This window comes from Otolemur garnettii, unplaced genomic scaffold, assembly GCF_000181295.1.
Source record: "Otolemur garnettii isolate 467f Iridium unplaced genomic scaffold, OtoGar3 scaffold00017, whole genome shotgun sequence".
In the NCBI taxonomy this organism is placed as follows: domain Eukaryota; kingdom Metazoa; phylum Chordata; class Mammalia; order Primates; family Galagidae; genus Otolemur; species Otolemur garnettii.
Genome location: NW_003852412.1, coordinates 15,933,768 through 15,959,303, shown reverse-complemented (window position 1 = coordinate 15,959,303; position 25,536 = coordinate 15,933,768). Strand labels below are relative to the sequence as shown.

Here is a 25,536-nt window from a genome sequence, read left to right as displayed (position 1 = left end):
ATAGTTCCATCAAATCAATAAGAAAAAGACCAATAACCTGATAGGAAAATGAGCAAAGGATATACAGATAATTCACTAAAGTAGAAATACAAATGGATAAAAATATATTCAGTGTTAGCCATAAGAAAAATGCATATTTAAAACTCTGTGATAATATTTTTATCCTATCAGATTGGCAAACATCAAAAAGTATAAAATACGCTGCTTAGATAAAGGTATAGATAAAAGAGGCAAACACTCTTACACATTGTTAGGGTAGGGGAGTTTAAATTAGTATAACATCCCTGAAGAGCAAGTTGGCAAAACTATCAAAATTTAAAATGCGTATCTTGGTCCCAGAAATGTTGCTTCTAGGAATTTACCTTACCGATACAGTCACAGAGGTAGTAAATCAAATTCATGCAATGTACTAACGTATAGTTTTCATAGTATAAAATGGGAAATAACCTAAATGTCCATTAGCTAAGATTGATTAAATAAATTACCTTACAGCCAACCAAATAATGGAATGCTATGCAACCACAAAAATTCATGAATGAGTTCTGTAAGTATTGATACTGAATAACAACCATGAGAGACCATTAAGTTTTTAAAAGTATCTAATAGTGTATATATGTATGTATGTTGTTGTTTGTTTAAATGTGAGTGCACATGCTGTGTGTGCACTGAATCTGTCTATAAAGATACTCAAGCCCCTGGTATCAGTGGTAACCTCTGAAGGTTTGGGTGAGGAGAGTGAGAGGGTTAGAAAGGAGACCTTTTAAATGTAGAAGACCTTTTGTGCCTATAAATAAATAACACTTCACTTTAAATGAAAAAATTAGTTGCCCTTTGCACATATGCCTCCAGGCCATCACTTTGCTGCAGTAGATTCCAATCTTGAAGTTTTAGGGGGAAAAAAATGTCCTGTAGGCCTGATAGAACTCCAGAGAGACAAGCAAGTTTTCTAGTGTAGTGCTGACTGCGTTTTGGATGGAGATCTAAGGATTTCCCAACAGAACATGTTTGGGTCTGCTTTCTTACAACTGTCATAAGGCCCTGCCACCCAGAGAGCTATGTTATGCCTTCTGGAATACAGTTACCCAAGTAATTGTGGGGCTTCTGTTGCTGAATTTTAATAAGCTTTGTCAAATCTTCTCTAGGAAAATCTAAAAGAAAATGGGTAGTCATCTAAGGGTCTCAGTTCTCCTTTGGAATAAAGCATTGCATATATGACTTCAAGTCAACTGCCCAGGATGATCAGCTGCAGGAAGGGCTTAGCAAGTCCATCGGGGAGGAAGACAAATGAAGTTTCTAGGTCACCGCCAGCACTGATCAAACAAGACACTCACAGTCAGTGGATCCCAGAGGACTACGCCAAACCTAGGCCACAGAGCTCAAGTGATTGTTCTTTGCCACTGTAGAAGATCAAACCAATACTACCAATAGCCACTCAAACTGATTACCCTTGAGGGTGAAAAAAAGAAAGTAAAACCAGCTGCTGAGAAGCAAGGTTTCCACTGGTTCAGTTGGAAATCAAACAAAAATATGTCCATTTTGTAAAAATCCAAATGTAAGTAGTGTAGGAAGGTAATTGTTATAGATGTGGAAATCTCAAGAACACAGTCCTGAATATGCTACTATCTCTTGTCCCCACCCCACCCCATTAGTACTGGTTTCAATTTCTGATATTACCTTCCAGATGCATATGTGATCCTGGCCAAGGCTGACTCCAATGCCTTTGGTTACGCTCTATACAAAGGGGCGTTAATACAAAGAGTGACCAAATCCAGTTGAAGTATTAATAATTCCTGGGTAAGTGATAGCCTCTGGCTCATTTAGATAAAAACTCAAAAGACCAAAAACTCAAGAAACAAAATTCAAGAGTGAAAAAAAAATGGCTATATCTCTTTTTTTTTTTTAATAAAACAATGTATTAAAATGGGGGAACAATATAGACTAGGTGTGATGCTGGCATTTTTATTCTTCAGGCTTCTGATCAAGTTTGTCAGCATACATAGTATAAATTTACTGGAATAGTGGTTATATCTCATTTTTGGAGAAGAATTTTGTATTTCTGTAACTTTCCCCTGGTCCTATAGGGTTTGGGGGGTTATTAAACATGACATACCTTAGAACTTTCTGGGAAAGGGCTAGAGATACACCTTGGATAGTAAGCTCCACCTGAGGAAGCTGGACCTCTCCTGGGAAAGAATCAGATCTTCGGGACATGCTCAGCCAGACAGAGGCTGGCTCTGCCATCGTTCCTTGCTCCACCATCTGCACAGTATAGGTATGATTATTGCTTTCATTTATGTGACCTAACTTATGAGTCTTCATTGAACACATTTATCCACTAGCTGGGAAATAAAACACATAAAACTATCATGATCATTAATCCTTCACTGGAGGTTCTCTTCCCCTATCCAGTTTAAAAAATCTTTGTTGTTATTGCTGTTGGTGAGACAGAGTCTCAGTTTGTTGCCCTCTGTAGAGTCCCCATCACATCACAGTTCATAGTAACCTCAAACTTCTGGGCTCAAGTGATCCTCTTGCCTCAGCCTCCCAAGTAACTGGGACCACAGGTGCCCACCACAATGTCCAGCTATTTTTAGAGATGGGGTCTTACATTTTCTTAGGCTGGTGTGGAACTCCTGAGTTTAGGCAATCCTCCTGCCTCAGCCTCCCACAGTGCTAGGATTACAGGCATGAGCCACCATGCCTGGATAAAAGAGCTTTCTTGGTATAGTCATGGTATGAAATTAAAAGAGAATTTTTAGATTTTGACTCTGCCTGGCAGCAATGCAACAGAGGAATATACTGCCTTCTATCACAACACTCAGTGCCACAGTAAATCCTATTTACAAAAGCAGGTTCATTACATACTATTATTGGCTTTAAATTGTTAATCAACCTATGAACAAAGTACAGAGGACTAAATCATAGTTAATGAGCAGAATCTAAATATTATAAATCTTGATGACATAAAAATAATAATATAATTAATTTAAAAATCAGAAGAGAGATCAGGAAGAGAGGTGGGAGGTAGAAATAATACACTAAATTCCACATGTACCATAGCAAGAATCAACAGCTGTTGTCCAAAAATGAGAACCTAGGAAGTACAAATGTGCCTAAAGTTAGGGACATAACCATGAAAATAACCAAGGGATTATTCACCATCAGTAGGGGTTCCATTAAACAAATTAAAATCATCCATATAATGGAATACTTCATAGCTCTTAGAAATAATGAGATAATTCTGTACATCCTCACCAAGAAAGATGTCAATAATGTAATGTTAGGTGGAAAAAGTAAGTTAAAGAACAATGATCCATTTATGTAAATACTGAGCATATATGTGTGTGTGTGTGTGTTTATGTTCATATGTACACAGAAAACAAACTACAGAAGTGGGTCAGAGAAGAGGGAAAGAAATATTTTTCATCTTTATTTTATATATTTATGTATTATTAAAATTTTTACAATGAAATCAGATAGTATTTTTCCTTGTAAAAATAAAATAAAATAAAGCCCAGCATAGTGGCTGATGCCTGTAATCCCAGCTCCTTAGGAGGCTGAGGCTGGAGGACTGTTTGAACCCAGCAGGTTGTGGTTAAGTTAGCTATGAATATGCCACTGCATTCCAGCCTGGCCAATAGAGTGAGTGAAACCCCCCCTCATAAACTAATTAATTAAAATAAAATAAAAATACAGATCAAATGAGCAAAAAAGTAAGAATGGTTTAGGTAGACTGAAATCTAAGTAAGCGGTAAGAAAACTTCATTCAAACTTTCCTTCCAATCTGTGATCAATATGATCTAAGAACATGAAACATTCTGACAAACAAACTTCACTTTCTTTTCATTTTCTCTCCTTTTGAACCCACCCTTTATTTGCTAAACCAAAATGAAGTCAATACTTCTTTCCTAAGTTACTAATTACAGCATACCTTTACCTTGTTGTTCATGTAGACCTTGTTTGATAGCACTTGGGGCTTTCAATTTCATTTGATAAAGACAAGCTGAGAACTCCAGCCCTGTCCTCATTTGTATAAGAAGTTAGTTTCCTTTTCTACTTATTATTTATTTGTTTGTTTTTTGGTGACAGAGTAGATAGAGTACTGTGGCATCATAGCTCACAGCATCCTCAGATTCCTGGGCTCAAGTGATCCTCCTGTCTCTCAGCCTCCCAAATAGGTGGAACTATAGATGCTGGCCACCATTCACAGCTGATTTTTCTGTTTTTAGTAGATATGAAGTCTTACTCTTGCTGAGGCTGGTCTCAAACTCCTTAGCTCAAGGGATCCTCCTGCCTCAGTCTCCCAGAGTGCTGAGATTATAGGTGTGAGCAGCCATGTTCAGCAGAAGTTAGTTTTCTTATAATATTCCTGCTCTCTTTTCCTGCTAGGACTCTCAAATCTACCAAGTCACCCTTCTTTTCACTCCCAGCCGCTCCCTGACTTTCAAGGTGAGCAGTAGAACAGAGTTTCCCCAACCCCTAATGCAGGACAAAGCATAGCAAGAACAGTGGCCCCAAAAAGTAAAGAGCAGGAAAACATCAGCTACTTCCACATGTCAGGCTAGAAAAGAAGGTTACCCAAGGCAATACGTGACCTCATTTGGGGAGAAGTCCACATGCATGTATGTTTACATACACTTCCACACCTGTTTATCAAACACAAGTTTTTCAAGAATGTTTACAGCTTAAATGACACTACATCCCTTCCCCTGCTCGCAGCCAAAACATCAAAAGTAAGTTTAAAACACAATAGTTCCATTTGCCTTATTAACAATGTCAACAAATATTTCTACAGCATTAGGTTTCTCTATTAAGCATTTTCTTTTCCCTCTTTCATTTTTTAATAATATTTTGTTTTCAGGTTTTCCAACTTACCTAATTTGAGTTTTCAATTTTCAGTTCACAGATGTGGGACCTCCCTGCCTGCCTTCAGACTTTTTATTATATTAAACAATTTGGTTTTGGCTCCTCGAACATTCCTTCTTATTTGTGCCAGAGGAATGGCTAACGGATGTTATAACTTTTTGAAGGGGATGTGGGGGCCTGCTGCAGAAAACCATCTTTGTTCTTTTTTTATTCTTGCTGCCAATTTAAGTTTGTAGTGATTTCACAGTATTTTGTCTGTTTGCTCTCACTGAAATGTTCTCAAAGGTTTCAGTTTTGTTTTTCTAATATCATAGATAAAAATAAGAAAAGAACTTACAGAAGACCCAGTTCTGACCTTCTCCAACCTGATTTCTGAATTTAAAGCTACTTCAAATCCTTTTCTTTCTACATAAATAAATTATTGTTTTTTAAACCATTTGCTGTTATAAAAGAAATTACTCAAGAGAATTAAGAAGAGAAAGTAATTTTATACTGTTATTAAATTGAAAGAAATCTGCGAGTACTGATGGTAGAAAAATTATCAGGGTAGCAAGTTGCCGCTTTGATTTCAAAGCACTATCGTTGCAAAGAAGTACAGATAATTTATTAACTTGCCCAGTTTTTAGTGAAATGAAAGGCCCCTGAGCTTAAGCAGCTGAGCTGCTCAGACAAGGATCCTGCTACACGGTGAGAAGGGAAGGGGAGGTGAGAATGGCCTCCCTGGCGAGGCCACAGAAACCAGGTGGCTTAAAACAACAGAAAGTTACTCTCTTACAGTTCTGGGGTTTAGAGGTCTGGCACCAAGGTGTTGGCACGGTCATGCTTTCACTTTAGGCTTCAGCAGCGCATCCTCCCTTGCCTCTGCCTAGATTCTGGTTGTTGACAATTTGTAAATACATCACTCAAATCTCTGCATCTGTCTTCACGTGGCCTTTTCCCCTGTTTGTCTACATTTTTGTGCCCAAATCTCCCTCTTCTTATAAGGATACCAGTCATTTTAAATTTAAGACTCACCCTAATCGAACATAACTTCATCTTTGATTATGTCTGTGAAGACCTTACTTCCATATAAGATCACACTCATAGGTTTCAGGAAGACATGAATTTGGGGGACTTTATTTGACCCAGTACAGCTGGAGAGGCAGGAAGAGCCAGGAGAAAGGCAGCCTCACAGTGTCACCTGGAGACAGCTTAGTAGGGGTAGGGGGGGTGGGATAAGGTAGGATGGAGTCCATGGCCAGTGTTTAGGAAGCTGTTCTAGCTAAGGACACTAAGCCAGATTCTCTGTGCTATTGCTGGAAACCAAAAGCACTCTGACAAAGAAAGAGGCAGAGAGTACTAGTAGCTTTTAGAGAAGCCTGCATAGTAGAGTGATCACTGCTTTTTATCCGTGGAACCCAGATAATGTGAGATTGAAGGCTTTACTGAGGTCGTTCTGCTTGCCAAAAAGAGCATTCAGTATTCACCGCTTGGATCAATACCAGCCACGTGGCAAACTCATACAATCGGCAGAAAGAAGGGACAGGGAGGGAAGACAAGGAAGGAGAGAGGGAGGATATAATCTGCTCAGCCTGTTTTATTAATGTAACAAAAGTTTCTTGACATATTTCCCAGAATGACTCACAATCTCTGCCCTCCTAGTCATTTTCCTTCCAAGCCTGTACATGTTTAAAGAAGGCTCTTACCCTGAATTCCCTTTTTTTCTGTATTATCTGTCAGAACTCCTGCTTCCCATAGCTTGGCATTAATATATCTCAGAAACAGGAGGAAGCCTATAGCCTCTGCTTAGAGACAGGACCTACGTGAAAGCAGAAAGGACAGAAGCACATGACCCCACGCACCCCCAAGCTGTCTCCTCTCTGTCTTTTCCATGAGTTAATCAAGTTCTCCCATTGTTGTATTTCTAATTTCAGGGTTGGAGACCTCAACTTATCTGATGATCACATATCTAGTAACACCAGCATAAACTTTACATTTGTTAAATTTACATTTCACATAAATGAGGAAATGTACTGGTATCCTTCAAATATTTGTCTATTCTTCTAAATCAGTGTTTTCAACCTTTTTTATCTTATGGCACACTTGGACGCATAAACTTCCCCCGTGCACTTAAATTATGTTGATCAAAAAAAAAAAGAGAGAGAAAAAAATAGCATACTTACTCTGCTTTGAACTGTTTTTGAAAATAATTTAATTAATGATCTTTAAAATTTTTTGCACCATACCTAAGATCCTCTCACGGCACATGTGACATGGCAAACCAGCTGAAATCACTGCTCTAAGTGTTTCTTTGTCCCACAAGCCATAATAGAATAACAGACTAGATTCACACTCTCAATGACCCAAGTAGAAAACCAAACCAAAAAAAATATGAAACAGGGGTTTTCATGTAGGATAGAGCATGGGGTTAAAAGTGCTAGGCACTAGGGACAGAGTGGTCTGGGAAAAAGCCAAGCATCACTGCTGGCCCCAAATACTAAAAACAATACTCACTAGACACAGCACACTGTCCCAACCCTAAATTATATATTAGCAGTGATAAGATTAAAGCAAGACAGAAGTGCAGTAAACAGAGTGTGTTAAGAGTTCGATCATGCAGCTAAAGATAAACTACTTTAACCTTTAGTTTCTCTTTGAAGCTTTCCACTGTGCTGTATTTTCTCATGCCTATGATTTCAATAAAAGCCAGTGATGAACGCTGGAAGGGGCAGCACTCTTGTCCTTGTGTAGGGCTTGCTGGTGTCAGCCTCCCCAGGTCCCTGAGTTCAATGCAAATGGATCAAGTAGATGTTATTCATTTGCATTGAGTCACACTGACATTTTCAGACATTGGACACAGGGTGTACAGGACAGTGATCTCTGCAAGGAGGGAAATAAGTAAGGTGAACCTGACAAGTATTCCAGCTCCTCTCCTGAAGGAAGTCTCTAGACCATAGTACCAAATCTAAGTAGAGGATTTGGAATAAGGAATCCAAATAGAGCCCCTGGTATCAGTGAGTGGAGAAGACAGAGTTCAGAATTTGGGAAAACAGAGTGACAACGGTCTACAGGGCAGAATACAGAGGCACAGAGAGAAAGAGTTCTGGACATCGTAAGAGGACAGACAGCACCCTTGAGTCATTGACTGAGCAGTGATCTGCACATGTGTGTGAGGAACTACTGAGTCCTGGCAAGAAACAGCAAAAAGAAGTAGGCAGAAAAATCCTCCAAACCCAACTGGGAATAGTTCACACTCCCACTAGTTAAGAGTAGGAAAACATCCTAACGTGTACAGCAGTGAGTGGCATCCCCAGAAAAGAAATGCATTAGTGATGGTCCAGATTAAACCTAGTCAAAAGGCTGCTTGAGACCAGGCCCAAGAAATCAACCCTTGAAAAGAATCAAACTGATTCCAAGGATCTTAACTGCATTCCACAAAAAAGCCTAAAAACATTCCAAGGGGGGAAAAACTCCAGCATGCACAATGTTTGGCTATCAATAAAAAAAATTGCTAAGCATAAAAAGAAATAGGAAAATATGATTGACATCAAAAGAAAAAAAGAAATCAGTCAATGAGAATAAATTTAAAAATATGCAGATGATAGAATTCGAGGCCAGACATGAAAAGGGCTATTCTAAGTATACTCTATATGTTCTAGAAAGTAGAGGAAAGCTGGAGAATAATGATCAGAATAATGGAAGATAATAAAAAGACCCAAATCACACTTTTGCAAACTAAAAAAACATGATATCTGAACTAAAAAATACACTGGATAGAATTAATAGCAGGCTAGAAATTCCAAAAGAAAAGCATAGTGAAGATAGCAAGAGAAATCATCTGAAAGGAAACACAGAGAGTGAAAAATACTAACATTAAGTGGCCTAAAAACCACATAATTGGAGTCCTAAATATCATTCTGTATTCCATCCAACTTTGAGCATAGTAAGAAATTTTGGAGCTTATTAACCCAAGAACAACTCACATTTATTTTCATATTTCTAATAAGTATTAGTAAAAATAAGTATATTTTACTTACTATATGATTAGACCTATTTTTGTATTTTTATTTTCATGTTTCTTTTTCTATTTTATTGACTTTGAATATTTGAAGCACTTATTACCCAATTACTGTAAGTTGCCTTACACTTGAAATATTTTAATGTTTTTTCCTATTTTCAGGTGCTAATGTTTTGACAAGAGGTAAATATATGAAAAATATCTCAAAAACATAGTTCTTTATATAAATTCTAAGCTTATTAATTTATCCAAAAATACTTATTGAATGTTGATTATGTTTTTCAAACTAGTGAAGCCACAGTCAGCAAGATACATAAAACATCTGCCCTGGAAAGATTATTTTTTAATATGAAAAACAGAAAATAAATACATACACAATAAAATATATTATATAATTTAGGCAGTAATAATTTCCACAATGAAAACAATGAAGAATAGAAAAAGTCTCTGCCCTCATAGAACATGAGAGAAATGAAGAAAGATAGACAATAAATAAAGAAAAAATTATGTAATATTATTTCATAGTGATAAGTACCCTGGAGATCCAAATAGACCAGCTACTGGAAAGGTATGAAAATAGTCAGAAAAAAAATCTCCCATAAATGTTGGCATTTACATAAAACAAGGAGATCTAAATGCAGTAAAGATACAAGCAGCATAACTATCAAAGGGAAAGGAATTTCAGACAGAGAGAACAACTCTGCAAAGGTCCTGTGGCAGGAATGAGTTTGGTGTTTGTGAAGAACAGTAAAAAGGGCAATAGAGCCCGATCATATAAGGACTGTTGGCCATAACAAGAGGTTTATATTTTTACCCATTTTATTAAAAGTGTTTATGTTGAAATTATTCTAAAAGAGAAAAACTGGGTCATACAACATTGCTTTTACTTCAACAAGTAAAACCACAGTGGGGAAAGATATAATCTGTAGTTTAATCATACAAAGACAAGTCCTGTTAAATTGTAATATTTTTTTTCTAGTGCATTTTTTACACATAGGAATTGTTTACACTTGGTCAGACTGTCAATATAACTTTGTAATCTTTTTTCAAATAAGAATAGCATGTTATAAAATTTTTCTATGTTATAGACTTCATGAATATCATTTTTAATGGCTATATAAAAGTGTATATGGATAGTTATAACGGTTCACAATAAGTGCATTCACTATTGTTAAAATTTTGATTCCAATAATGTATAATCTAGTGAATAGTCTTTCCCCTCAGAATTCAAACAGTATAATTTTTGAGTCAAATATTGCTATTTTTAACATTTCTGATGTATGTTGCCAAGATCTTTTCAAAATCTGCCTTTCAATGCCACCAGTAATGTATGACAATGCGTGTTTCACTGCACCCATGCCAGGACTGGTTTTATCATTCTGGTTGTTTTATAAATCAATACAGTTTGTTTTTATTCTTTGCTAACTTGATGTGTGAAAAGCTGTATTTCAATGTTGCCTTTATTTTATATTTCTTTTATTAATAACTGTGGCAGATTAAAAAGAGCTACAAACTCTTTGACTCTCCTCCCATCAAGAGACAGGGTGTTTTGTCTCCCCTTGAAAATAGGCTGGCCGTGACTACTTAAGTGAACCTCTGCCAGTTCCAGGCGTTGCCTTTAAAAAGGATCACTTGGAGCCCTGAGCAACCATGACGTCCATTTACTCTGCTAGAGTGGCTCAAACTTATAATCCTAGCACTTTGGGAGGCTGAGGTGGGAGAATCACTTGAGCTCAGGAGTTTGAGACTAGTGTGAGCAAGAACGAGAACTCATGTTTTAAAAAAGAAGAAAAAAATAACCAGGCATTATGGCAGGTGCCTGCAGTCAAAGCGACTGGGGAGACTGAGGAAGGAGAAATGGGAAGTTTGAGGTTGCTATGAGCTGGGCAGGCACCATGGCACTCTAGCTTGGGCAATAGATTGAGACTTTGTCTCAAAAAAGAAACAAAAGAAGCCCTTGGACCCTGTGTAAGACCCTAGTTCACCATGAATAGTTCTTTTCCCCAGCACTGGACGGAAATGTTACCAAAGCCCCATAGGCCCTCCAAAACAACCCAGCTGTTAAGTGAACAGCACAAAGTAACACCACATAAAGCAGAAGAATCATCCATTCAAGCCCTGGCTGAATTCCTGACCCATAAAATTCAGAAGATATAACAAAAATTAATTGTTGCTTAATGAGATTTGTTTGGGGTTAGTTTGAAGAGATATGTGAAACACAAATCGCATATTCTCTTCTGCGAATTATCAGCTTCTGCAATATCTAGTCAGGTATTAATGTTTTTGATAATATATTTGAGTATCTAAAGAATATACTATCTTTATCTGTCATACTTTTTAATATATATTTCAAATCATATATCTTCCTTTTGATTATAGCTTGATTATAAATATTTAAGTGTTTTTAGCATTTCATTTCAAAGTTTATGACCATCTTTTCTTATATTATTTCTGCAATTTATAATAGACCTATATAAATGTATTAACCTTTAAATCCATTTTGAAAGAATTTTCCTTACAGTTTATTAGAAGAAAAAATCTTATTAATACTTCAAACTTCTCTCTTTTGAATTCCCTGGTTCTTCCCTATTTTTATGACAAAGCATAGATAAAGTATTCCATAGAATTAATGATATTGCTAATCTATGTAAAGTCCCTAATTACAAAGGAATGAATGCCCCCTTTTCTGAATATAACTGATTTTCCCCCAAATCTTGATGGGTGCTTGTTTTCTAGTAATGAAAATGGAAGAGATCTTAGATAAACTAGGGTGTGGGGGACAGGAACCACCTCATTATAACTGAAATAAAAAGCGAAAAATCCAATCAAACACATATGTTTTAATACAACATTAAGACCTAGTTAAATCATTACACAGCTTTATGTGAAAGTCCTATGCTTTCACAAATTTGGGAGGCAACATGGCAGCAACAACAAAAGCCTGTAACAACGTTACAGCATGGCTCTTGTTTGGGATAGCTTAGAAAGATGGAACTGGCCCAGGGAACTCCTATCAAGACTGCAAAGAATCCTGGTATACTAGATACTTCTTGTGCACCATTTCAAAACCTTTCAGCCCCACCTTTTACTTCAGCCACTGCTCCCAAACCACTCCCTGGAGACTCTGACCAGTTCCATACAGGTGCAATTGGTCAATCCTCACACTGTGGCACCTCCATCATATGGAGGCACTCTTACTCTGCACTCACATGGTACCTGTACACAGTATGGAATTGTGAGTAGTCAACACTGTGGGGCCACCTTTGACCAATGGGCAAATGAAACCAATGGATAAATGCTCTCTCTTTCAGCTCATGAAAGGATAGCCATACCACAGCAGAACCTCTGTAAGTTGACCACCCAAGGCAGTGTACCAAACTGGTAAACATATGGAGGTGGTCAACATAAGGAACGAAGCCTACTATACTGACATATACTTGTGATGCATGTCCAGTCTGTGAAAATTAGGTCAACTTAAGGAGGTGGTCCACACAGGGTGATGGTCAACTATGGAAGATCTACTACATACATCTCCTCAGAAGGTTCTGGAAAAATTAAGAACCAGGCATCAAACAGTAGGGACTCAATAACACATCTTTGTAGTGGTTTTTCCTCCTCCTCTTCTTTACTTTCATGCCTAGTATTCTTCTTTCAAAAGAAGCATCTTCAAACACCTTTATCTCAGGCTTTCGAAGAAACTCAGGCTAAGATACGCTACTCTATATCCTGAAAATAAATTCCTCTTTCTGCTTAGGTTAGCCAGGGTTTATTGCGTTGGCAATCAAAAGTAATTTAAGAACATAACTAAAAACTAAAAAGAAAGAAAAATAAAAACTATAGTTAAGAATGAGAGAAATGTACCAAAAAATCTTAAATCAGATAATACTGAATTAAATCTAGAAGTACATTAATGCATAATGTGTAATCTTGCCAAGTAAGATTTATCACAGAAACATTATAACATAAGAATGGTTGAACATTAGGAAATCTGTCAACATAATCACTATATTAATAAATCAAAGGGAGAAAGCTATATGATTACATTGATAGATGTTTGAAAAACATTCAATGACATTCAATATTCAATCCCAATGGTTTTTAAAAGCTCTGGAAAAAACTATAATTATAAGACATTTCTCTTAATTTGATAAAGAATCTAATAAATACATGATTAAATGTTATATTTCCATTAAAGCAAACAAAAATAGAATAGAACGCTCACCATCATGACTATAAATCAACATTATACTAGAATACAATTAGAGATGAAAAGTAAATTAAGTTATAGATGTTAGAAAAAATAAAATTGTAGATGACCTAATTGTTTACCTAAATAATCTAAGAGACTGAACTGAAAAATTAATAAAGAGTTCCAGAGAGTAGCTAGGAAAAGACCAACATATTAAAATAAATAGATTTTATAATTTTAACAATAATCAATTAAAATTATAAAGGTAATATATACTATGCCCAATAAGAACAAAAGTTGTCAAGTATCCAGAAAAATACCTGTCATTATACAAAAAAACTGTACAACTTTACTGTAGGACATGAAAAACATTCCAAGATTTTTAAGGACACTGTAAAGTAATTCTAAAATGTATCTGAAAAAGAAAATATATGGGAATACATAAAATTAAGAAAAAATGATGGGTATAATTATCAGATATTAAAATCAGTCAAAGAGCATTAATGACATAATTAAAACTTATGTCACTATGATAGAGAGGAAACTAGATCAGGGCTCCAGACCCATTTATATAGATCCATTTACATATCAGAATTTAATATATATATATATATATATATAATGCATTGGGAATATCGGATCAGAGATGGAAGATCGGCTGAGTCAGTAATCAACATGAAGTCTACTGGCTCACCTTCAATAAAACACATAAGCTACCATATCACACACTCTCTCAAAATAAATTTCAGATGGATTATAGTGCTAAATATTAAAAATAAAATAATTAAGGTCTAAGGGGAATTACAGGGTCTGATAATTAAGTTCATGAACTCATCCTAGAAAAAGTTCTACATACTTCATTGTTCAATATATCACTACAGTCACCTTCAAAGTACTCCCCCTGAGAAGCTATGCACTGACACCAGTGTCTATTCCCCCCTTTAAAGCAATTTGGGACTCTTTTTCTGGAATGGCCATCAGAGTTTTCATCATATTACCCTTGATGTCTTCAATGTTATCAAAATGTCTTCATTTCTTTTTTTTTTTTTTTTTTTGAGACAGAGTCTCAAGCTGTGGTCCTGGGTAGAGTGCTGTAGCATCACAGCTCGCAGCAACCTCAAATTCTTGGGCTTAGGCAATTCTCTTTTCTCAGCCTCCCAAGTAGCTGGGACTACAGGTGCCCGCCACAATATCCAGCTACTTTTTTGTTATCATTGTTGCTTAGCAGGCCCTGGCTGGGTTCGAAACCACCAGCTCTAGTGCATGTGGCCAGCTCCCTATCCACCGAGCTACGGGCACTGAGCCAAACCCTTTCTAAATTATTTTCTTAAGGGTAAAAATAAAAGTCATTGGGGGCCAGATCAGATGAGTAGGGAGGGTGTTTGTTTCCTGACTAAAGATCTCCCTCACAGACAGTGTCACGTTAGCCAGTGCATTGTTGTGATGCAAGAGCCATACCTTTCTCATGTCAAGATTTTCAGTTAAGATTTTCCTGTTTCTCTATGGAGGTTTATTTGATTTGCTATGCTTTTCACAGTCAGCTGACAATTTTGACACACAATTAGATGATTTCAGCAATGTTTTCATCAGTTCTGCTCATTACTAGCTGACCTCTCATGAGCAACACTTTCTCTCCTCTCAGAAAAATGTTTAATCCATTGATACACTGCCATTTTCTTCATGGGATTATCCCCATAAACTTGAATTAACATGTCCATGACTTCACTTCTACTCTTGCAAAGTTTAACAAGAAACTTAATATTTATTTGTTGCTCTAATTCAAGTTCTAACATTCTCATAACAGCACACAAAAACATGCAACAGCAGTAATAAACTTCACTCAATAAGACACTACCACACATCAACATGAACACAGCTGTGAGATACTGATATACCAAGGTTATGAAACCTGAGTTGTTTGTACAGGGCTGTCAATGTAAGTGCACAGTGTACTGTTTATGAACTTAATTGTCATACCTCATACAAGAGAGTATTTTCATAATTTGGAAGTGAAGAAGGATATCCCAAGAAAAACACCAATCCAGAGCCATAAAGCAAAAGACTGGCAGATTCACTAAAAATTAAAAATTGGGAAAAATTGTAAAGCATATAGAAAATGAAGTGTTATGGTCATAATACATATTACTCTTACAAATCAGTATTTTGAAATTTCACAGTAAGAAAAAAGACATAAACAAGAAATTTCAGAAGTACCAATGACCAATAATCATACAAAAATATGCTCAATATCAGTAGTAAAGAAGAAAAGCAAATTTAAACAATATATCATTTTGTATTATTTAGAAATAATTTACTGAAAACAAAAAGAAAAGCTAATTTAAACAATATATCATTTTGTATTATTTAGAAATAATACAAGAAGAAGAAAAGCAAATTTAAACAATATATCATTTTGTATTATTTAGAAATAATTTACTGAAAACAGTAAAAATATCAGTAATATCCAATTTTGTAGAGCATATGAGAAAATGGGAATTTTGTATACTTCTTGATAGTAGTACAAATAAGTACTGTTTGAAAGAAAATATCCATTTTCTCATTCATTTATTCATTCAGTAAATATTATTGAACACCTATTTCATGCAACATGCTGTACAAGGTCCTAGGAATACACCAGTAAACAAAACGGACAAAAGTTCATGCCCTCACAAAGCTTACATTCTAGAGGGCAGGGTGTAAGAAAGAAAAGATAAACAACAAATAATAAATTTTAGAGCAAGTGGTTTTAAGTACAACAAAAATTAATCAGAGAATTGACAGTGATCATGTTGGGAAGATGCTATTTCCTATAGGATGGGCAGGTAGGATCTCATTTATAAGGTGCCATCTGAGCAAAGATCTGAAGAAAGTGAGAGAGGAAGTCATAAAGCTATCTAGGGGAAGAACACACTAGATGCTGGGAAGGGCTAAAGCCCCAGGACACAGCAGGGATATCAGTAAGTCTGGAACAGGGTAAAGAAGTAGAAGGATAGACAATTAGATAAGAAAGGAGGCAGGATCCATTTAAGGCCTTGGAAGCCATGTTCTAAAGCTCTGGATTTTAGTCAGACTAAAATAAAAAGTCATTGGAGGGTTTTTAGAAAAAGTATTACATGACTCAACTCACATTTTACGAATTTGCGTGTCATCCTTGTGCAGGGGCCATGCTAATCTTCTCTGTGTTGTTACAATTTTAGTATATACACTGCCACAGCGAGCACTGAAGTCACATTTTAAAAGGATTACTCTAGTTGCTATTTGGAGACCAGGTTCTAAATGGACATTAATTAGGAAGCTATTTCAAGAAGCCAGGTGAAAAAGGATGGCAGCCCAGGCTAAGGTGGTACAGTAAAGGTAGTAAGAAATGGTTGATTATTATGGATAGAATTTGAAGAGAGGCAGGGTATAAGAGGATCACCGTCAATTTCCTGATTAATTTTTGTTGTACTTAAAACCACTTGCTCTAATATTTAATTATTTGTTGTTTATCTTCTCCATCTTACACCCTGCCCTCTAGAATTAGGATTTACTAATGGATCACACATGGGACGTAAGAGAAAGAGCCAAGTCAAGGGCAATATAAGGTTCTTGACCTGAGCAATTAGAACCAAATAATTACCGAGATAGAGAAGTATGTGAAAGAAGCAGTTTGGGTAGTGGTTATAAAAGTGAGTGAAATTTGCAACAGCTAGCAGACATTCAAACGGAGGGTCAATTAGGTCACCTGACATTCAGGAACATGACAGGCATTAAAAATAAAGACTCGGGCGGCACCTGTGGCTCAAGGAGTAGGGCGCCGGCCCCATATGCTGGAGGTGGTGGGTTCAAACCCAGCCCCGGCCAAAAACTGCGCAAAAAAATAAATAAGTAAATAAATAAAGACTCAAGGGCCATCAGTGTGTATATAGTATTTACAGCAAAAGATCTGGGTAAGATCCTCTCCAGCATGACTCTAACTGGAGAAGAGAAGTCACTGAGTCATGGGGCATCCCAATATTTTAGCAGTTGGAATATGAGGATGAACAAGCAGAGGAAGCCAAAAAAGAACAGCCATTGAGACAAGAGGAAACCAAGAGGGCAGCATCCCAGTTGCCAAGCAAAGAGTGTTTCAAGAAGGGAGGGATAACTGTGCCAATTCTGCATTATCTATTAAAATGTAAAGAAGCATACTTTCTCACTCAGCAATTCTATTTCAAACTATCTATTCTACATAAATATATATGTACACATAGTAACTGTATTTCACGGATATTTATTAAAGTTTCATTTGTAATAGCAAATTAAATATCCTTCAATAGGAGAATGGGTTATATTATGGTACATCTGAAAAAGGGAATAAAATGCAACAATTTTTAAAAGCTGGCAGGAGAATGGTACTGATATAGATTACTTCTGAAATATTAAATGAAGAAAAAACTACTTGAAGAATAATCACATAGAAGGATTGATTCCAGATACATGGAAAAAGAAAACATACATGTATATGTTACCCCCAAAGCAGGCAGGGTAGTGTGGTGAGAGAAAGCATGAGCTCCATCCAAAGCAGATTTCCTGGCATATAAATTTGGCATGCCACTTTGGACAAATTTCTAAACTCCTCTTGGCCTTCCTTTCCCTTTCTATAAAATCCCTCAAAGGGAGGTTCTTAGGACTAGATGAATTAATATACAAAAAAGGTGTGAACAGTGTCTGGCACATAAGAATTAGTAAGTGTTACCCATTAATAATATCCTAATGGTATGTACTATAATCTGTAACAACAACATGTAAAAGTGCACAGAAAGAGGTTTTGAAGTTAAATTCCCAAACTGTTAACACTAAATATCTCTGAAGAGAAGTTTGGGATTGGAAGTTGGCAGACAGAGTGAAAAGTTTACCTGGATTTTTTAATAATATACTTGCGCAAATTTTTAACAAAATTGTATGTGTTTTCCTCGAGAAAATTTTAACTTTTTTTTCAATTTAGAGGGGGGAAAAAAGAATAGTAAAAGTTTATGGATCTCAATGACTATCCCTGGCAAGTTTTAGTCAATGACCTATGTTACGACACCAAAAAGATCGTTCTAATGATCTTGAAGGAACATCGTGAAGGAGGCAATACAATCTTCTCTAGCCATTGCCAAGAAAAACACACAGACCGACCTGTGGCAATAAAATTAGAAAAGACAGAAAAGAAAAGCCTGAATAAAATGAAAGAAAAAGAAGAGAATGAAATTGAGCAAGATTCAGAGACTCTGAGTCTAACAAATCAGGCAAATAAAAGTCCCCATCCATCACATTGAGAGTAGTAGTCACTTAGCATAAACCCCTGGACACGGCAGTATGTATTACTATTTGGTTACACTTTGTATCAACCAGAGTACCCAATTGGTCCTGCTCCTCTCATCTGAAGCAACATAGAATTAAGCCTTCTCTCTCTTCATGAAGACAGACTTTTGGCTACATGTCCTGGTCCCACTACCTTGTCTGGGCAGGCCCAGCCCTGCCCAGTGTGGGCAGAGAGAACACTCCAGGCAGCTGGCAGCTACAGTTGCACCAAACCTAAGCCAAAGGACAAGGAAGATTCTTTCCATCTGGTGCTGCCAACAGGTAAAATAGTCCAGACAATGTGGATGAACAACTGCATGACTTCTGACTGACTGAATTCTGTTGGAGAAACAAGTATGAACAGGACACAATTGCTAGAGCATGCTTTATGCAGACTCAACCCTTTTATGCATAACCTGATGTCCTCCTTTCACCACCTCTTTGTTTTCAGTGCAAACCCTTCACCAGCTCTTCTCAGACCTTCCCAAGGTGGAGCACGCTACTCCATGTATGTCTCTGCCTCTAATTACTATTTACTGCATTTGCATGTGTTTTTTCTCATTATAATGTCATTAGCATGCAAGGGAGCCCTGTTGCCAAGGCAACCAGGAGTGGTGAATGCAGGCATAGCCTTTAATGAAAACTTAACCCTACTTCGTTTAATTCCCACTGTGTTTTTTTGGCTCATTTCACCTTTGTGGTCCCAAGAATGGTAATATCCTTCGGTTACCCCTTCTTTTGTGATGTTGCTCAAAGGTCTTGGTAACTTATGTGTGTTCCCCTGCATACACTTCACACATTATATTTTCCATAACCAAACTTGTTAACTTTTCTCTCAATACAATAAATTTTCCTTCTGATCAACACTACTAAATCATAATCCTTTAGAATATCTAAAATAGTCTATTTTTCTCCAAATTAAATACTGTCAGTTTTTTCAAATTTGATGTGATTTCTGGAGTTCTCACTCACATGACTGGCCCCCTCTGAAAGCATTCTAAATGATCTGGTTGAGATCAAAGTCCCTACTTGCAGAGGTGTCCAACTTGAGGGCTGACACCTACATGCTGATTTTATGAGGACTTTTTGCTTATCTGTAGTGTCAGGTATCACGAAAAGTATGCATAGATCTTTTTTTGGGGGGGGGTAATCAGCTTTCATAATGTTTGTGTATTTATTTTGTTGCTCAAGACTAAGGTGACCAGATTTTAACATTGGTAAAGCAGGACCATTGGGGGGGGGGCTTGATAACAATGCAAGCTTTGATAAGCAATTCTCCAATTCTCGATAATCAGTTCTCAACAATTATTTGTTATTATTAAAGTTTAACATTATAAAATTAACAAAAATAATATAAAACTCATATATTCATACCCTGGCAAATAGCCACATGGCAGCCGAAAACTGTATATTCCCTTCCTGTTCTCCCACTGTTCCCTAGCTTGTTGTGCATTCTTTCCAAAAATTGGGACCTTTATAAAACACTGTGGGATATGGGACAAATTGTTAAAAATTGGGACTGTCCCGCCAAAAGCGGGACGTCTGGTCACCTTACCCACGACAACTCTTATTCTTTAGATGTATGGCTGAGCGAAGAATGGTTGGACACTCCTGTTTACAGCAGCCTGCCAGTCTGGTAACTCTTCCAAAAATAAATAAGAGGTTAGTTTGACATGACTTATTTCCAGCCAATCTACAAAGTTATGTTTATAAAATCTAGCTAAAACAATAATAATGGTTTGACAGGTGATTAAGTTAAGATTTAATTTTTTTTGTTGTTTTAAATAGTCACAATAGGCAAAAATGAGATGAGATGATAATGTGAAAAAAATAAAGTCCTAAGTCAGAATTAAGATGGAGGTCAAGTAGCAGCTTCTGTGTAACCAGGTGCAGCAAGAATGGTGAGAGAAGATTCCAGGCATCTCTGGCTGGTGGGTTTTGCCCAGAGGCTGTCCTCTGCTGACCCAGGAAGTCAGCAAGAGACTTCTGGACCCCATGAGGAGGACAGAAGCGGTGGAAAACTGACAAATAGTGGGTGCCCATTTGTTTGGACGGAGGCTGCCTACAGCTGTACCTATAGCAACAGGGAGACTGCAAGTGGGAAGAGCCTTGCCTGGGGGCTGTTTTGGTTTTTCTGGACTTGGGCACTCCATTGAACTGCCTTGGGAGACCTTGGGCCAGTGTGCAGATGACTTTGGGCAGTGTCTGGGGCCCAGGACTGACCCACTGAGCTGGTAAGGTGCTAATGCCGTTCAGCTGTGGGCTGCCTTCACAGCAACTGTGGGGGAGCTGCCCCTGCAAGTTGCACTGTGGGGATAGGCCTGGAGACTTTCGGGGAGTAATCTAGTGACCGAGCTGCCCAAAGGCGGGGGCTGAGACACTGGGGAAGTGCAGAGATCCAAGTTTTGGGCAGATTAACAGCCTTGGCCCTCAGGGGCATTAAGGGAAACTGGATTTGGCACACTGGATAAGAAGGCAGCTACACCAGGAGAGATCCCAGGGATAAGTGCTTTCCTTGGAAAGCTTCTGCTTGGCCAACGTTCATGGTCTAGAGTGTCTTTTAAGTGGGCTGAGGAGACATTTGGGCTCCTAAGCCTGTGGGATCTGTGAAATCAGCTGAGGCCTCTAGTCTCCATCTTGTACAGCTGTATCAACACTGGGATTAACTTCTCATTCCTCAGAAGATCACCTCTTGCCCAGACAATATTTTACCAAGATATATATACTGTTTGGTTTTTTGGTTTGGGGGTTTTTGTTTTTTTGTTTTTTAATTTCAACATTTTTTTTGACATTTTTCTTTTTTTTTCATTATTCTAGTTTAAATACAATCTTCCATTTTTGCCTTCTTTAATAATTAGAATTTCATTTTTGCCAGTGTTTCTGCCCCTATTATTTTTTTTTACCCCCAATTTTATCCTATTAGGGTATTTGCTTGTTTGTTACAGTTTGATTTATAGTATTTTTGTCTTTCCTCTCTACCTGGTGGAGGTGGAGTACTGCGTCTGAGCCAGCGAGTAAAGAGCTGTTGACTTTAAGGCAATAGCCCAACCCAGAACCCCCAGAGGCTGGAGGTCTTTAAGGGTGGGTCATAGTACCCTATATACACTTATATTGCTCCTGTTTTCTTTCTTTTGATGCCTATCTTCTTTTTGTCAATACTTCCTTTTACTCACCAGCTCTTCTTTCTCTCTCTCTTTTTTATTTTTATTTTTTAACCTTTTTTCCCTTCTTGCTCCTCAATCTTCTCATCCTTCTGGTCTTGCACCAAAAGGACTCATTAAAACTTTAGGCCAGCAGCATAGTAACATAGAGCAAGAAGAAGTGAAAGGAAAATTAGAGTAAGGAAACAGATAGAAGAAAGCACTCATGAAGAAGAAACAGCAGAAAAATCCTGTCAACATGGAACACCAGTCCAGAGTAACCCCTTCTAGAGATCACAAGGTAGCTACAGCAGAGGATTCCTCCTATAAAGAAACGTCAGAAATGACAGAAGGGGAATTTAGAATACATATGATGAAAATAATGAAGGAAATTGCTGAGAAAGTGTATAATAATCAAAGGAAATTCAAAAACAGAATCAAATAAGAGATGAACGATACAAAGAATCCAGAAAGGATATAGCAGAGCTGAAGGAACTGAAGCAATTAGGGAACTCAAAGATGTAACAGAAAGTATTAACAACAGATTAGATCATGCTGAGGTAAGAATCTCAGAGGTAGAGGATAAAGCTCTCAAGATAACCCAGATTGTTAAAGTGGCTGAAAAGAAGAGAGAGAAAGCAGAACGTTCACTGAGGGAATTGTGGCACTCTATGTAGCATTCAAACATACAAGATATAGGTATCCCAAAAGGGGAAGAAGAATGCCCCAGAGAAATGGAAGCCATCCTAGAGAATATTATAAATGAAAAGTTCTCAAATATCACTCAAGATTCTGTCATACTCCTTTCAGAGGGCTATCGGTCCCTGGAAACAGGCTTGATGTAGGGACAGGAAGGTGTCACGGCTTCACATCAAGAGTACTGTGAAAACACTGAGATGCAAGTGGTACAATGTTTCACTCACAAAGAAACTCTTGTGTAGTAGTTCCACACTCTGGTGGATGAAGCTGATGGACTCACAGCCTGAAGCTGTTCTGAGCCGTATGGGCTGTAGTGGAAGATAACTTTCCACTGCTTCCCAAAGTACAGTGGTTGTCCAAGGAAGAGTTTAGGCAAAAGTTTAGGAACTAGAAGGAGAACTAGAACTCCTTTAGTAAGTCTTACTTAGAAGATTTGTTAAAAGGTAGTTACTGGATTAAAATTAGTTTAATTAACTGAATAAATAAACCTAATAGAAATAATAAATAAAATTATTCTGCAGCAGACTGTCATCTGTGTAGCTGTGCTTTAGAATATGGTAGCCACTAGCCACATGTGGCCATTCAAATTAAAATTGAAATTAAGTAAAATTAAAAAAAATTTGGTTCTGTACTTGGATTTGTCACATTTCAAGCAGCTACTGCCTTCCATTTGGATAGCACAAAGAACATTTTCATCATTGCAAATGGTTTTATTGGATAACAGCATTCTCACCAGTCCACTTTTCCAAGTCTGCTCTATCTTAGGTGAGAGTTCATTTTTTATTGGCTTCTAACTCAGTTGGCTTACTTCTCCTTGGTCGCACCCATCTTTCCTTCTTCATATTGTGAAAGGTAGTGATATAGGAAGATAATAGGTTTGGGATGGTGATTAGTTGCTGGTTCATATCAGATTTGTTTTCTTTAAAACAGTTCTGTGATACTGTTAACCATGTTCTTTTCACCTCTTCTTATGTGCCTATAAGTGTAACAATTACAAACTGAGTTCTAAATAATCACTACAGGACAGCCTGTCACACCTTGGCTTTTATTGAACTCTGAAATCATCTTTAGCTCTTATGTCTTAAAATTGTACGTTATTGTTTAGGGAGAGCTCCTGTATTTGTGTAACTGGATTTTTTTAGCTTAAGTTTAGGAATTTTATTTTTTATTTTTTTCTTATATATACATGTGTATATTAGGTTTCCACTTTTGCCTTCACAGAATTAAAAACGCTAAATTTAATGGCAATAACAATATTTAACATAAGGACTGAGAACAAAAAACCTTTCATAAAGAACAAATGAAGATAAATACATTCAGAAAAGAAATCAGACAACTGCTGCAATGAAATAGTAAGCAATAATCATAGTAATAATGCAAAGAAAGTACCATTCACATTGTCAGATAGAAGTATGTCTATTACAGAATACTTTGATCAGTTAACTTCTTATTTTGTTTTTCCCAAAGTTTCAAAAAAATAGACAACTAATATTTATAAATAAAAGTAAAAGATAATATCAAAAAAACAGATCATGCCAAATCTTATAGATAATAGAATAAGAAATACTTCACAATCATTCTACTTAATCTGGATACACTTGATATTAAAATTGGAGAAAATATATTATTATAAAGGGGAAATTACAAACATATTTCACTTATAAATGAGGATGCAATATGATAAACAACATATTAACATGTTGAATTAAAAATTAATGTTTAAGTAACATACTTTGGTCAAAATTAAATATAATTTATATGAGAATTAGTCACTATTTTCTTTCTTTCCTTGCCCACACCCCTTCCCTCCTTCTCTGTCTGGTTGCCCCTTCCCCCATGCCCCACCATGTCATTAATTGTCATTAATTGTTCTCATATCAAAGTTGAATAGGTAGGATTCTTACTTCTCCATTTCTGTGATGCCTCACTTAGAATAATGTGTTCCACCTCCATCCAGGTTAGTACAAAAGCTATAAAATCTCCATTATTTTTGATGGCTGAATAATATTCCATGGTATACATATACCACAGCTTCCTAATCCATTGCTGAGTTGAAGGACATTTAGGCTATTTACACATTTTAACGGTTGTAAATTGGGCTGCAATAAACAGCCTAGTACAAGTGTCTTTATAATAAAAGGTTTTTTTTCCCTTCTGGATAGATGCCCAGTAATGGGATTGCAGGATCAAATGGGACTATGTTTAGTTCTTTAAAGTTTCTCCATACTTCCTTCAAAAAAGGTTGTATTAGTTTGCAGTCTCACCAGCAGTGTTAACAGTGTTCCTTTCTCTCCACATCCACACCAGCATCTGCAGATTTGAGATTTTGTGATATAGGCCATTCTCGTTGGGGTTAGATGATATCTCAGGGTGGTTTTAATTTGCATTTCTCTGATAATTAGGGATGATTAGCATTTTCTCATATGCTTAGTAGGCCATTCGTCTATTGGCTTTAGAGAAGATTCTATTCATGTCTCTTACCCATTGATATATGGGATTGTTGGTTTTTGCTTGTAGATTAATTGAAGTTCTGCATAGATCCTGGTTATTAGACTTTTGTCTGATTCGAAATAAGCAAATATCCTTTCCCATTGAGTAGGTTGTCTATTTGCTTTGGTGGTTGTCTCCTTGGCTGTATAGAAACTTTTCAGTTTCGTTAAATCCCATTTGTTTATTATTGGTGTTATTGCTATTGCCATGGCAGTCTTCCTCTTAAAGTCTTTCTCCAGGCCAGTATCTTCCGATGTTTTTCCTATTCTTTCTTTGAGAATTTTTATCATTTCATGCCTTAATTTAAGTCCTTTATCCATCTAGAATCAATTTTTGTGAGTGGAGAAAGGTGCGGGTCCAATTGCAGTCTTTTACATGTGAATATCCAGTTCTCCCAGCACCATTTGTTAAATAGTGAGTCTTTCCCCCAATGGATGCTTTTGTTTGGTTTATCGAAGATTAGGTGGCTGTAAGTTGTTGGTTTCATTTCTAGGTTTTCTGTTTGATTCCAAATGTCTATGTCTATTTTTGTGCCAGTACCATGCTGTCTTGACCACTATGGCCTTGTAGTACAGCCTAAAATCTGGTATAGTGCTACCCCTGGCTTTGTTTTTGTTACTAAGAACTGCCTTAGCTATATGAGGTTTTTTCTGGTTCTATACAAAACACAGAATCATTTTTTCCAAGTTTTTAAAGTAGGATGTTGGTATTTTAATAGGGATGGCGTTGAATTGGTAAATTACTCTGGGAAGTATAGACATTTTAACAATGTTGATTCTTCCCAGCCATGAGCATGGTATGTTCTTTCATTTGTTGATGTCCTCTGCTATTTCCTTTCTTAGGGTTTC

General features: G+C 36.9%; 1 protein-coding gene and 1 pseudogene across 1 annotated transcript in view; both read right to left on the bottom strand.

Moving 5' to 3' along the window:
- ATG10 (autophagy related 10) overlaps window positions 1-25,536 on the bottom strand; it is a 262,904-nt gene that overhangs the window by 191,647 nt on the left and 45,721 nt on the right. The window lies entirely within an intron of this gene.
- LOC111723968 lies at window positions 16,155-16,269 on the bottom strand (annotated as a pseudogene).